The sequence below is a fragment of the Petromyzon marinus genome, chromosome 7, assembly GCF_048934315.1.
Source record: "Petromyzon marinus isolate PM22_M1 ecotype Great Lakes invasive population chromosome 7, UKy_Petmar_22M1.pri1.0, whole genome shotgun sequence".
Lineage (NCBI taxonomy): Eukaryota > Metazoa > Chordata > Hyperoartia > Petromyzontiformes > Petromyzontidae > Petromyzon > Petromyzon marinus.
The window spans coordinates 16968534-16983719 of NC_133673.1; the positions used below are offsets into that span (position 1 = coordinate 16968534).

The window sequence follows — 15186 nt, forward strand, 5'->3', positions numbered from 1 at the left end:
CCTCCTCCTCCCCCATCCTCCTCCCCCATCCTCCTCCTCGCCTTGCGGCCTCTCTTGGCCCTCGGTGCCCTCTCCGCGCGTCTCGATGGCTCGACAATGCAGTGGGATATTTGGCATGAGCGCGCAGTCCTCGGAAGAACCCAATTAGTGATGAATCTCCAGGCCCGGGGTGGCAGGCAGCCTCATTTGTATCGCATTTGACTTCTCATCCACGGCACTGATTGTATAAATGAACCAAAGGAGAACAATTAATTACTCGGACGGCATTATTTATGTATCGATTTAGTAACGAGAAACTCTCGCTTGAACTCTCTGCACCACTCAAACCAGATGCACCAAGCACCACGTGACCCACACGCACACACCCACGCACAGCATGAACCACATTCCTCACACACGTGACCCACACGCACACATCCACGCACAGTATGAACCACATTCCTCACACGTGAACCACACGCACACACACCCACGCACAGCATGAACCACATTCCTCACACACGTGACCCACACGCACACACCCACGCACAGCATGAACCACATTCCTCACACACGTGATCCACACGCACACACACCCACGCACAGCATGAACCACATTCCTCACACACGTGATCCACACGCACACACACCCACGCACAGCATGAACCACATTCCTCATACACGTGACCCACACGCACACACACCCACGCACAGCATGAACCACATTCCTCACACACGTGACCCACACGCACACACCCACGCACAGCATGAACCACATTCCTCACACACGTGACCCACACGCACACACCCACGCACAGCATGAACCACATTCCTCACACACGTGATCCACACGCACACACACCCACGCACAGCATGAACCACATTCCTCACACACGTGATCCACACGCACACACACCCACGCACAGCATGAACCACATTCCTCACACGTGAACCACACGCACACACCCACGCACAGCATGAACCACATTCCTCACACACGTGACCCACACGCACACACCCACGCACAGCATGAACCACATTCCTCACACACGTGACCCACACGCACACACACCCACGCACAGCATGAACCACATTCCTCACACACGTGACCCACACGCACACACCCACGCACAGCATGAACCACATTCCTCACACACGTGACCCACACGCACACACCCACGCACAGCATGAACCACATTCCTCACACACGTGATCCACACGCACACACACCCACGCACAGCATGAACCACATTCCTCACACACGTGATCCACACGCACACACACCCACGCACAGCATGAACCACATTCCTCACACACGTGAACCACGCACACACACCCACGCACAGCATGAACCACATTCCTCACACACGTGAACCACGCACACACACCCACGCACAGCATGAACCACATTCCTCACACGTGAACCGCTCGCACAGCCGCCGTGCTCCCCCAATCCTCACCGCGCCGCGCGGGAGCCATGGAGACGCGGTGGGGGAAGTGGAGGAGATGGAGGGACGCCGCTTTGCTGTGGCGCAAATTCCGTTTGGTTGTCGTTGTTTTCCCGAGAGACGACGTGGAACCAGATAGAATCGCAGCTCTGCTTTCCGAAACGCTGCTGTTCCCTCTTGTCTTGCTTCAGTGTTGACACTCACAATCCACGCCTCTCACAGCTGGCCTGGAACAACCACCCAGCCTGACTCAGAGCCCCTTCCGTCACAATTCACTGACGCTGCTTCGTCAGCTTCAATCGTTGTCGTCGTCGTCATCAGTTCTCATCACTCCGCTGCTGGATGACTGAAGTCCCAAGCCGTCGTCTTCTCTCACGCGGTCCTGCGATGTCACGATCCACGCAGCGACGTCACGATCCACCCAGCGACGTCACGATCCACGCAGCGACGTCACGATCCACGCAGCGACGTCACAATCCACGCCGCTGCTGCCATCCTCTCGGACGCGTTCCCTCCCTTGGCTCCCACTCAGTCGTTAGCCTCGACCACCGGACATCTCCCCCTCCAAACAAAACCACGTGCCATTTAGTGACTACTTCAGCCACCGCTGTGTTGGAGAGTAAACCCACAACATGTACAATTCGAGTACGACGTTTCGCTGATGATTACAACCAGCTTCATCAGGTGATAGCCAATATTTGTTTACGTGAGAAAGTTTACTTAATTGGCTGTGTGGGGTGGTGGCGGGTTTAACGGCGCAGTTATATTCATGTGAAATAGCCCAAAACCCTTGATTATAGAGAATATTTGTCGCGACAGCCGACTAAGTGTTAAACTGTATGGGTTGCTGCATTGTGGGACCGTGAAAGATGGCGGCGGCATGGGGGAGGCCTTCATCAATCAATCTTTATTTTACGTGCCAATATCGCCCTCAATAAAGTAGGCATCAGTGCACATTACAGCACCGCGGGAACGGTACAGGGGTCACTGAGCAACAGCAATGAAAAAGAAACCCGTCACGAGCTCAGCGGCTAACACCGGCTGAGCAAAGTAAATTGCAACCGTGAGCAGTGGATTTATCCAGCAGTGGATTTATCACGGCTGCTGATGACGGTGATAATGATTGTTGATGATTGTTGATGATTGATGATGATTGTTGATGATTGATGATGATGTTGACCAGCGAGCAGTCCCAAGAGAGACGCTTCTGCTAGGCAGGGTGAAGGCAGAGCGGGCGCTTTGAAGATTTAGAGGCGTGCACTGCGCCACCATCACACGCGGGGGCCGCGGTTCCGCCAAAATTGTGGCCTCCAGATCCCGGTGCGAAATCGCCATCCCAGGGATGGCGCGGTAATGAGCAACACCTGGCCATGGACGGAGCGGGAAGCATCGCTCCGTGAGGCAGCCTATGGGGTTTACAATCATCAGTGGCGTAGCTTGGTTTGCCTTGGGTCCTTGTTCAGGGAATGACATGCGGCTCTCCAATTGTTCCCCCTCTTTGTAGCCAGGCGCTTTGGCGGGGGGGGGGGGGGCTCTGGGCCCGTGGGCCCCTGCACATTGCACCACCTGCACATCCGCTTCGTGGCTACGCCCATGGCATCGCTCTGCTCACAGGAGACCACAGCAACACCCACGAAGCCACCACTCCGCCAGTTGAATCCTGGCACGTGGCAACTCCCACGTATTGCTCACGCTGGGGTTCGGCGCCGCGATTTGCAGGCCGCGCCGCGTGCCATCATCTCCCGGCGCTCGGAGTCCCCGTGTCGGCGCCGTGGGGTGAGCCGTTGGTGATTTCGCGGACTTGCTTCCCCAGGGGACGCAGTACATGGGTCTAATGTGCCTATAACAAGGCACATTAGACCCATGTAGCCCACATAGGAAGCTAGGGCAAGCGCGGTTAGCAAACGCCTATAAAAGCCGTAATGACGCACGAGGTGGTATGGACAGCACCACACCCAGCCGCCTTTGTCTCCCCAGTCTTAGTGTTTACACACAACGCAAGCTACTCCTTCAAGGCTGAGTCAACCGAGGGGGAGGCCCAGGACCCGTTCAGATATTCGTTACTGATGCCGGTCATGCAGAGTTCGCAGCGCAGCGCGCTCACCACTGCTGCACCACTCCACAAAATAACAATAGCATTGCCCAACAACAGCCGCGAATCACCACTACGTAGCGGTAATGTCAGCGCTTGTGCCAGGCTAGGTGCACTTTGAGGCAACGTGAAGTTGCGAATGCTCTTTCGCAGGAGGTCATAAGACAGAGACCCCCGAGTGGCGATGGGTCAACTGGCCCATGACGCAGCGCGCACCGTGCCACGTGTAGCTCACACGTCTCTACGAAGTGATGGGGCCCTGGCGGTGAAGTATGGGGCGAGCGGTGTCGACAGCCGTCCCAGCAGCACCTCCTCGCAGGTTCGCGAGGCCGGGACGCGCCAGCGCGCATCCATCACAGCCCCTGAACAGCCGCCAGACACGCGGGGGGGGGGGGGGGGGACCATCGCTCCATAAGCATCCCTCCCGCTCGGTCACGCACAGACGCGCACACATGCACAAACAAAGACAAAGGTCCCCCGTATAGCCTTAACAGACTGTTGGGGCAAGTGCTATTAGAGAGCACCTATGAAGGTCAGCACAGGCACACGAAGGGGTGGGTGGCCAGCACCACGCCCGGCCGCCTTTGTTTCCCCAGTGGCGATGTTTACACACCGCACCAGGTACTCATTTGAGTCGACCTAGGGGAGGCCCAGGACCGGTTCAGATAATCGTCACTGGTGCTGGTCGTGAGCGGGATTCAATCCCGGGTCGCCAGGCTCGTAGCGCTACACTACCGCTCCCCACGCACGCACGCACGCACACAAGCATGTACGCATACTCGCACATGCACATGCACGCGTGTGTTCTGCCCTGTAGCGTGACCTTGTGTGTGTGTGTGTGTTGGGGGGGGGGGGGGGTAAAATAAAGGTTGTTTCGCGCAGGCCTAAAGGCCCAACACCAAAGCGCCAGCCACAGACAGCCCCGCTGAACGTGTTCGAGATGCGAGTCGCGGTGTCCCGCGTCTTGCATGCAGCAAGGTTATCACGACTGCTCGGGGGTGGAAGACGCGATGGGAAGGAATTACAAAGTGGGGCAGTGCGAGGCAAGTTTAAAGGAGCCATACACAGCCTCTGAGAGGTGGGGTGAGGACAAGAGGCAATGTCCAAGTGCCCGCGAGGGTGGGGACACTCTCGCTGCTCGCCGCGAGAGGAGCGCCGCGCTCTGCGCGTGTCCATCCTGCATCTCCGCTCTCACCGCCGTGCGCACGCGAGGACGAGAGGCTGCCACGCTCACCGTTTGGTCATCCTCATGTTGTGCCAACTTGTTTGTCTTAACCATGACGATTTAGAAGGGGGGGGGGGTCCACTCAGCTCCACCCCCCGTCCACGCGGCGGCCTGTAAGGGGACTCTCCCTTGGAGAATCGCGGAGTCTCTGAGCCGGAGTCCCAAAAATATGGAACTGAGCGAGCTGGCGAACTGCGTTATCGGGCACTCACGTACAGTCCTTGAGCTTGGCCTGTAAGGGTGTCACCTCTGACGCACAGATATGCAGCCACATGTCCTGGGAAGAAGAATGTCTCACGATACCAGAAGAGAGGAGAACGACGTGTGCATGCATGGCCTTGAGCGGCGTGTTCATAAACAACTGACACACACCGGGACTGTTCATGCCCCAGGAAGACTTCGCAGGACAGCTGCCTCCAGAACAGGAGGATCGTGGGAGAATCAGGACAGATGGGAACCCCCATCCGGAAGAGGAGAGTGGCGGCGGTGTCGAAGATTTGGGTCGGTGGCGCAGCTATCGCGGGGGTGCGAATGCGGTGCAACTGCACCGGGACCCAGAAGTCGGAAGGACCCAGGATGAAGGCCTCCCCATGAGTCCTCGCCATCACTCGTCACGGTTTTGTGACGTACCAATCCACATAGCACCTGCCCACGAGCTGGTCTCATCGCTCCGTCTCCACGGTGGACGAACACCCAGACGCGATTCATACTTTGGCTGCCACTTCGCCACGATTCCAGAGGTCACTTTCACTGTCACGGTCGTGGGTTTTGAGCAGGGGAGGGGGCCCACCAACCCCCGCCCGCCCCCACCTCGCGGCCCTCTCCTTGGTCACGCCCCGTTGGTCGTCTCGGTGCAGCGGCCGCGCGATGCACGGCGTCGTCCATGCGATGAAGTCCCGAGCACGCGGTCGGCTCGATGCCCTTTGAAGTCGTCACGCGCCTCCTTACGGTCACGGGCGCCGCGGTGGATCTCACGGATTCTATTTGGGGCGTGTTCTCTTCTCCCCGATCGCTGCTCATCTTTAATTATTGCTCGATTTTAGGAAGGGTACAGATGATGGTCCCCACCGAGCCAACTCGCTGTGCTTCAGCCGTTTTACTTGCAGAGTCGCTCCTCCGCTCTCCGTTGTTGTTACTACCACACGCACACAAAATACAAAGATCCCCTATATAGCCTTACAGACTGTAGGGGCAAACGGTGTTAGCGTGCAACTATGAAGGCCGGCACGGCACAACACCCGGCCGCCTTTGTCTCCCCAGTGCTGATGTTTTACACACCGCTCCTGCTGCTCATTTAAGGCTGAGTCGACCTAGAGGAGGCCTTGGACCGATTCAAATATCGCCAACTTGTTTGTGGTGAGCGGAACGAAACTCGCACATACGCGCGCACACACATACCGCATCAAATGGTGTGTGTCAGTGCGTGGTGACGACGCCACATCGCTTGTGCCAGGCTAGGTGCACTTTGACGCCACGTGAAATGGCGAATGCTTCGCTGGCTGGAGATCACGCGCACACGCATACAGACATACAGACATCCACGCCAGAACACCCACGCGCACGCTCGCAGCCCACACGCACCGTGCCCGTGCCAGGCGAGTGTCACGGTGCAAGGCGGTGCTCGTCTCCGGAGTCAGCGAGGGGATTGTGCGGGGCGCGGGCGGGCGGGCGGGGCCGTGGGTTCTGGGATTGGGGGGCGGCGCTCTCTCGTTTACGAGGAGTTTGAACTTTCCGATATTTCGCCTGCGCAGCGGAGAACCGCTCTCGCGGACTACAGTACCACTTGCCAGTACCACGTGCTGGTACCACTAGCCAGTACCACGTGCTGGTACCACTAGCCAGCACCACGAGCCAGTACCACTGGCCAGTACCACGTGGCGGTTTGCCCTGAGTTAGTCCGCCCTATTGGCTCTGTGCCGCTCCACCTGCCCAGCCTCGGGCTCGACTCAAGCCCCCGGTCAACCTCGCCGGTCAGTCTCGTCTGGCTACGCCCCGTCCTGTTGTTGTTGTTTGTTTTTGATGGTTGTTGTTTGTTGTCAGACGGTAACTCCCCACAGCTGGGTAAGGCATTCTCATCCGGCCCCTCCTCTCCCCAGCTGAGAGTGTCTACATATGTGTGTGTCTACGTGTGTGTGTGTCTGCATGTGTGTGTGTCTACATGAGAGTGTGTGTCTACATGAGTGTGTCTACATGAGTGTGTCTACATGTGTGTGTGTCTACATGTGTGTGTCTACATGAGTGTGTGTGTCTACATGTGTGTGTCTACATGTGTGTGTGTGTCTACATGTGTGTGTCTACATGAGTGTGTGTGTCTACATGTGTGTGTCTACATGAGTGAGTGTGTCTACATGTGTGTGTGTGCTGGACTAGCGCTGCACGCCATTCCTGATTGCACACCGCCCGCCGGGGACAGCGGCGCTAATGACAATGAACATCGTCACACATGGGGAAGGGTTTCACGGTTTTGCTGTCCAGTTGTGTCGCATGTTGGGGGGCACGATGTCCGATCTTTAAAGTTCGCGAGGAAGCTCCCGGCACGTGGAGCGAAGCGTCGGACGTCGTGCGGATCCACGCGCGGCACGAGCCAAAGACCTCTCGTCTCGGATGGACGCGCGGCGCGGAGGCCGCGGTCAGGGGGCTCGCGAGGCGCCCCCGCGAGCCGCTCGCGATGTGCCGGCCAGCCTCTGTAGGCCACCGAACGGAGGCGTTGCGCGTCGTGTGTAACGGGCGAGAGTGATTCACGGGGGAGCTCGACTTGAGAGTCCGTCTCGGCTGTCGCCGGCTCGAAGGCGGCGAGCGCAGCGTCTCGCGTCAGCGGCCCGCGCCGTGCGGCAAATCGGAGGAATTCGAGAAGCCGTAATTGCATTTGACCGCGAACGAGAACAAACGCGGTCGGTCAATAGCGGAGCGGAGCGGGGCGGGCCTCGTTAGGAGGCCCGAGCCCTCCTGATGAAAGCGATCATCGACCGCGGCGAGGCGCGGCCTCTGCGCCTTTCCCTACCCGAGGCCGTCTCTCAACTTCTCTGCGCGTCTTTTCAAAATAACTTTTTTTCCCCGCATAGCGTCATCTGCGCTACAGTGGCGCGCGCCATCCTCCGCTCAATAAGACGCTCGTGACGGGCGCTGTAATGAGCGGTTGCTGCGCTGTCTGCCGTCAGCCGCAGGGGATTTGCATTGATTTGCGACGCACGGAGTTTGAGTTGAGCTCCGTGCGGTCGCGACTACGTGAAGGGGAGGGGGTTGGGGGGGTCGGTGCCGGGGGGGCACTGATGGGGCAACCCCCCCCCCGGCATCCCTGCAGCTTCACTCATTGGAGCGACTCCCTCACCCCGTGCTGTGTCACAGCCCCCCCTGGCTCCCGATCGAACCACGGATCCCAAGTGGCCCCGACCTCCCGCCTCCTCCTCCTCCTGCCCTCCGGTCACCCGTTTACAGCTCGGGCCGGTGATGCTTCAGCGCTGTTCGTCTAAGACCGCTCGTCAAGACGGTTCAGTCGTGTTGCTATTGTGACGTCACACGTCGTGCGCCGCGTGACGTCGTTTCCTCGTGCCTCCTCACGGCGCTGGCGGCGGTACTGTTCCCCCGAGCCCTTCGTTCCACCTCCTGAGAGTCACCCCCGCCCCAGGAACGGCAACGCGCTTTGCGGCCGGGCCCCATGGAAATCGCCGACACGCTCGGCAGTCGACCGCAGTGGGGTGGCTCCCTCCGCTTGGCGAGTGCCGGGCGAGAGAAGATGACACCCGGAAGCTTGGAGGGACGGACGAGGTCCGCCGTTGTCCTCCTCGTCGAAACGGGAGCGGCCACGTGAGGCGCGTCAGCCCGCGATCGCCGCTCCCCCCGCTCGGCCTCGTATTAATAGTTAAAGCCAGCACTGCAATTTTTTTTTTATCCAGAGACCTTTTCCAAGTGATGGAAGAGAGCGTCTTTGTGTGTGTGTGAGAGAGAGAGAGATTGGGGTAAGAGTGTATAAGGGTGGCGAGTGGGAGGATGGAGGGGCCAGGGCTCTAAATGTCACGGACGGTCGCTGTAAACAGTTTGCCGAGCAGCCAATTTTCCGCTGCCGGGTTTGTTGGGGTAGCCGTGTTTGCTAATTCGTCCACGGAACTCTCTCTTTACGAGTACGGAGCCTCCTATCCCGGCGTGCCAGCGTGCCCTGGAATATGCCAGCCGATGGCTGGGGGTAATTGAATTTAAGGCAATCTGCTTGTCCAAACTTGGCGATGAGTGTTTGTTCGCCGCTGGTTGAGGCCGGGGTTAGAGCGGTGAGGAATGGGAAAGCAGGGGGCTCGGCTAGGAGCGGGCGTGTATAATGGCCACGCTCCTCTGAGCCAGTTTGTAATTTGCGTTGAGAACATTCGATTGGAATTTAGGGACAAGCTGCGTGTGGCCGTGTGCTGGTGTGTTGCCGCTGCGTGACACCAGGGGAGCGATAAGTGAACCCACACCCTCGATCCATGCGGACTGCGCTACACGGACACCAGAGTCACGCATCACCGGCGTCACGTGATGACCGGTGTCATATAGGGGAATGATTTTAATTCGTAACGCGCTGCCGCACATCGCTCGCTCGCTCGCCCTCAAAGAGCGAGAACCATAGGCACGCTGGAAAGCGATCACGTGGTGAGCCGGCGCCAACAATTGCCCACGCTCTGCGGTCCTCTCTATATATTAAGATGTTATCGGCCACTTAATGGGCGTTATCGGCCACTTAATGGGTGTTAACGTGTGGGAGAAAACCCACACATGCCAGGGAGAAACTAAATCCCATGCAGACAGAAAAGGTGGAGTCCACATTTTTTTTTCTGTACTGCGCTGCTTTCTGACTGATGACCGATGATCACCGTTGACTCGCGATCACTGCTGTCTCCTGGGTGTGCAACTACAAGATAAGAGCTTCGTATTGATTGGGGCTCATCTCGGCTGCCTCTGCGGCGATGGTGGTGGAGTTATCACCATCAGTACAATCACATCGCCGTTGTCCACCTTCGAACTTGTCCTTGTACTGTGGTTGCTTATCCGTCTTCCGTTGAAATCCTCTTACATCAGGAGGAGGAGGATGTACCGGGGGAGGTTCAAGGTCCGCTCACCGTGGCGGCGCCTCATTTGTTTGTGGTTTGCGTGAATAAGGAGTGGCGGGGTGGAGGGCGATGGGGGGCTGGGGCGTGCGCTCGTTTAATTGAGTTGCGAAACCTTGCGGCGATGCAGGGGATTTGCGTCTGCTCAGAGAGCGAGAAGATAAATAAATAAATATTCCGCTGGAACAAAAATAGCCAGCTAATTAACTCTGCGCTCACGAGAGGCGCCCTCTGCCTTTGTGGAGCCCCTGGCTTAGGCTCCTGGCTCGACACGGGTAAAACAAATGTTTAAGAAATTTGTTTATTGTTATTTTTTGTCTCTGTGCAGTCGAGGTGGGGGGGGGGGGTAACCCTCACAGGCGGCTACTGCTGCCGCGATGGTTTAGCTTCTTGGTTCTCAAAGAGACGAGGAGATGAGACGCGGGGCGAGACCTCCGAGTGGAGCGGGCACTGCGAGGTCTTGGATGGCGGCGCTTTGTTTACTGACCCGGAGCACCGAGACTGTGGCGTGGCACGGGGTGGCACGGGGTGGCACGGGGCAGATCACGGTCAAGTGATGGTGGATTGAGTTGAAATGAGTTGGTGCAGGATGTATCGAGTTGACTCGGGGCCGATGAAGGTGGCCTCAGGTGGACTGAAGTGGGTCCATGTCGATTGATGTCAATCGGGTTTGATTATGGTGGAGTCACGTGGTTTGGGGTGGACTGTTGGCATCGCTTCGGGAGGAGGAAGTCCCCTGCCCTCTTGACCTTTTCTTAAGGATTAAAAAAATGTTTTATTAGAAAACGCTCCGGTCTCGAGTCTCCTCTTCAAGCGAACATGCTCAGTGGGCGCTACCTTGAATCCTTGGTAATAAATTGGCAGTGCTGGATATTCCATATTGCTGTGGCAATGCCAACTTTCTGTCTTGGGCAATAACGTCTCTCACAAATATACGTGGACGTGGTTTCCCCTCGGGATTGTGCGACTGTCCATAGCTGTTGCGACGGTCGCCCGCGTCAATGGTGATGATCGCGATGGTAATGTTGATGATGGCAATGATGATGATGATGGTGGTGAAGACGACGATGAGTGTTTACGATAGTGATGATGTTGATGATAGTGATTATGATTATGGTGACAATGACAGTGATGACGAAGACGATGACGGTGATGATGTCAGTGATGTTGATGATGATGGCAGTGATGATAATGGTGATGAAGATGTTTTAATAACCTGGGTGCCACCTCTTGGCAGTCCGAGTGACCTCGCTCTGGCGTCCGCGCGGAAGCAGATTTCCCACGCCTCGTGGCGGACAACGCTGCACGAGCCTCGTGATGCTATGCGGTCGCGAGATGCGAGATGTGGGCGATAGGAGGGGAGGTGAAGATGGGTGGTGGTGGTGGTGGTGGTAGTAGTGGTGGGGGTGCGCACCGGGCGCGTGTGTGTGATGCTGGAAAGGTCGCCGATGTTCCCCGTGTTTGTCCGCTCCGTTTGTTCATTATTAATGTCCGCCGGGCGCGCCTCGCTCGGCGCTGTCACCGCTCGCGCGCGACCCTCGACCCGGCGTCAGTCCGCGAGTCCGGCAGCGGTGTCGGCTCAGCGAGACGTTTTGGGGTTTTTTGTTTTGCGCCGCCGCGGAATTCGCACGGCCGCTTCGCGTGAGAGTGGTCGGGGTTGGCGAGAACGCGGTGGCGCCTCTCGCCAGAGAGGGAGAGAGAGGTGAGGGGGAGCGGCTCGTCGCTCGCGGCCAAATCTGACAGCTCCTCTTTACTTCCTCCTCCGATCCTACCTCCTCCTACCTCTCCTCCTCCTCAGCCATCTGCTCTCGGGCGTTCCACACTTTATCCGCGCTGCCAGCTGGCGTCAGCGGGAAACACGATCACGGTGGCCACGGGGACCATGCATGGGTTGACCTCCTGATCCCCTGCGTGTCCTTGAACCCCCTGTGTTGTCTCCTGACTGCACGGGGTCACATTTTGTGTGAGCCTATGGGTCTCTGTGGGATTCAATTGATCTCTGCGTGAGTCTATGGCTATCTGTGTAAATCTACGGCTCTCGGGTGTGAGTCTATGGCTCACTGTGTGAGTGTATGGCTCTCTCTGTGAGTCTATGGCTCTCTGTGTGAGTCTATGGCTCTCTGTGTGAGTCTATGGCTCTCTGTCTGAGTCTATGGCTCCCTGGTGTGAGTCTATGGCTCTCTGTGTAAGTCTACGGCTCTCTGGTGTGAGTCTATGGCTCTGTGTGTAAGTCTATGGCTCTCTGTGTGAGTCTATGGCTCTCTGGTGTGAGTCTATGGCTCTCTGTGTGAGTCTATGGCTCTCTGTGTGAGTCTATGGCTCTCTGTGTAAGTCTATGGCTCTCTGGTGTGAGTCTATGGCTCTCTGGTGTGAGTCTATGGCTCTCTGGTGTGAGTCTATGGCTCTCTGTGTAAGTCTACGGCTCTCTGGTGTGAGTCCATTAGTCTCCGTGTGTGCCTGTGGTGGGCCTCCAATCTCCAGAGCCCTTCTAATTGCATCTCCCCGCGTCTCTTCTCGACACAAGCCCGAGCCGCGTAATCCCGCCCACCCTCGGGGTCCCAGCGGAACGCGTAGCCCCCTGCCGAGTGTCGAGCGGCGTCAACGGCGGCGTGGGAGCAGCCACGCTCCTCTGCAGTGCTGCCGCTCAGCGGGGTTCACCCAGACCCTGCTCAGAGACACGATCGTCATCCTCCACGTGTGCTGTGTGAACACGTGCTAATATTGGGTAGATCCGGGGAGAAGATGTAAATTCATGGGTGTTGACTTAAATCAAAGGAGCGCTTTTAACCGAATTAGACCGTGGGGGTGAGTTCCAGCCAGCAGCATCGCATCTCAGCATATCACCACATCACCGCATCATCACATCACGACCATTACCACATCATCGCATCTCTGCATCACCGAGCCACCGAGCAGAGATTTCAAAAACACCGAAGCCGCCTGGGCAGAGACTCGCAACGTCTTCAGTCACTGGAGTCAGAATTAGTCACGTGTCATGACATTTGTGATTGGTATTTGACTGGCACCCCTCGAATTAATTGCTCATTTGTATCCAAATTACACGAGACGCGGTTAATTGGTCACTTGTGTCTACGTAGCATCACTCCACTAATTGGCCATTTGCAATTAATATTTTCCCTCTCTCTCTCTCCTCTGGGTCGCGGGACTTCCGCGATCAGAGGGACCCCTCCGGGCACCGCCGAGGTGACCTCTGCCCCCCTCATGTCCCGGATCGCAGTGGTTAGTGGACCACGCCACGAACCCGACGACCCGCGTTCGATTCCCGCTCACGGCTAACATAATCGGTGACGAATTTTTCAACCGGTTCTGGACCTCCCCCCTTTGTCGACTCGGCCTCAAATGAGTTCCTGGCGCGGCGTGTAAAGCGTCGACACCGGGGAGACAAACACGGGCGGCAGCGGTGCTAGCCGCCCCGCCCTCCCGTGCGCCGTGCCGGCCTTCATAGTCGACGCGGGCTGCACCACAGGAATTGGCGTTTTACAGAGCCGCGTCTGCATTCGGAAATGCGTCTCGAGTCTCACGGCGTCTCTAAAGTCGCCCCCGGGATTGGGGGGTGGGGCGTAGGGCTAGCTTGCATTGCTTTTATATGCAGTGCGCGAATTTACATTTTAAAGAGCAAGGCAGCTTGGACAGTAGTGCTCGTGCTGCGATTCTTTGGGAACCGGCCCGTGGGAGGGTGGGTGGGGAGTGGGGGGCACCCGCTCGCCAGCTACAACGAGCGGACCCCTTGCAGCACGAGGTTCCACTCCCAGCACGAGGTTCCACTCCCAGCACGAGGTTCCACTCCCAGCACGAGGTTCCACTACCAGCACGAGGTTCCACTCCCAGCACGAGGTTCCACTCCCAGCACGAGGTTCCACTCCCAGCACGAGGTTCCACTCCCAGCACGAGGTCCACTCCCAGCACGAGGTTCCACTCCCAGCACGAGGTTCCACTCCCAGCACGAGGTTCCACTCCCAGCAAGAGGTTCCACTCCCAGCAAGAGGTTCCACTCCCAGGACGAGGTTCCACTCCCAGCACGAGGTTCCACTCCCAGCACGAGGTTCCACTCCCAGCAAGAGGTTCCACTAACAGCACGAGGTTCCACTCCCAGCACGAGGTTCCACTCCCAGCACGAGGTTCCACTCCAGCACGAGGTTCCACTACCAGCACGAGGTTCCACTACCAGCACGAGGTTCCACTACCAGCACGAGGTTCCACTCCCAGCAAGAGGTTCCACTCCCAGCACGAGATTCCACTCACCGCAGGAGGTTCCACTCCCAGCACGAGGTTCCACTCCCAGCACGAGGTTCCACTACCAGCACGAGGTTCCACTACCAGCACGAGGTTCCACTCCCAGCAAGAGGTTCCACTCCCAGCACGAGATTCCACTCACCGCAGGAGGTTCCACTCCCAGCACGAGGTTCCACTACCAGCACGAGGTTCCACTCCCAGCACGAGGTTCCACTACCAGCACGAGGTTCCACTCCTAGCACGAGGTTCCACTCCCAGCACGAGATTCCACTCACCGCAGGAGGTTCCACTCCCAGCACGAGGTTCCATTCCTAGCACGAGGTTCCACTACCAGCATGAGGTTCCACTCCCAGCACGAGGTTCCACTCCCAGCATGAGGTTCCACTCCCAGCATGAGGATCCACTCCCAGCATGAGGTTACACTCCCAGCAAGAGGTTCCACTCCCAGCACGAGGTTCCGCTCCCAGCACGAGGTTACGCTCCCAGCACGAGGTTACACTCCCAGCAAGAGGTTCCACTCCCAGCAAGAGGTTCCACTCCCAGCAAGGGGTTCCACTCCCAGCACGGGGTTCCACTCCCAGCACGAGGTTCCACTCCCAACAAAAGGTTCCACTCCCACGCCACCTCTCGTCGAACGTTGCGGCATATCGATATCTAAGTTTTTATAGCGAAGCGAAGCGATTTTAATTTTTACCAGGTAAGGCCCACTGAGATATATTGCTCTTTTTCAGAAGCGACCTGGCCACAAATGGTAGCTCAACGAGAAGTGGCTTATCGCGTGGAAATTCATAGTAGCAGACGATTTACTCTCAACGCACGTTTCTAAATGTGGAGGGAAAAACCGGAGGACCCCGAGAAAAATCCACGTGAACACGCAAACTCCACGTACACAGCAGGCGAGGGAGTTCACGACTCGCCACCGTGCGCCGAGACCGCTGCTGCTTAGCGAATTCCATTCCGGAGGGGGCCCCGCGAGGGATCGGCCACGCGTTCCCCCCCATGCGGGCACGTGCTGGGTTCTCGTGATTCTGCGCTTAGAGGATGGACGCCAGGGCTCACGCCGGTCCCGGATAACACAGAAGCTGGGGCGGTCAATGTCCACATCACGGCCCG

The 15186-nt window shown here is 57.6% G+C and overlaps 1 protein-coding gene across 5 annotated transcripts in view; it reads left to right on the forward strand.

Moving 5' to 3' along the window:
• The window catches only part of LOC116940058 (xylosyl- and glucuronyltransferase LARGE1-like), a 136613-nt gene that overhangs the window by 37028 nt on the left and 84399 nt on the right, over positions 1-15186 (forward strand). Inside the window, exon 1 of one of the 5 annotated variants that reach the window (XM_076065475.1) lies at positions 6475-6714. The exons of the other annotated variants lie outside the window; for them this stretch is intronic. The gene's annotated coding sequence lies outside the window, so the exon portion shown is untranslated. Of the gene's footprint in view, positions 1-6474; positions 6715-15186 lie in introns of those variants that run through there. 5 annotated transcript variants of the gene reach the window in all.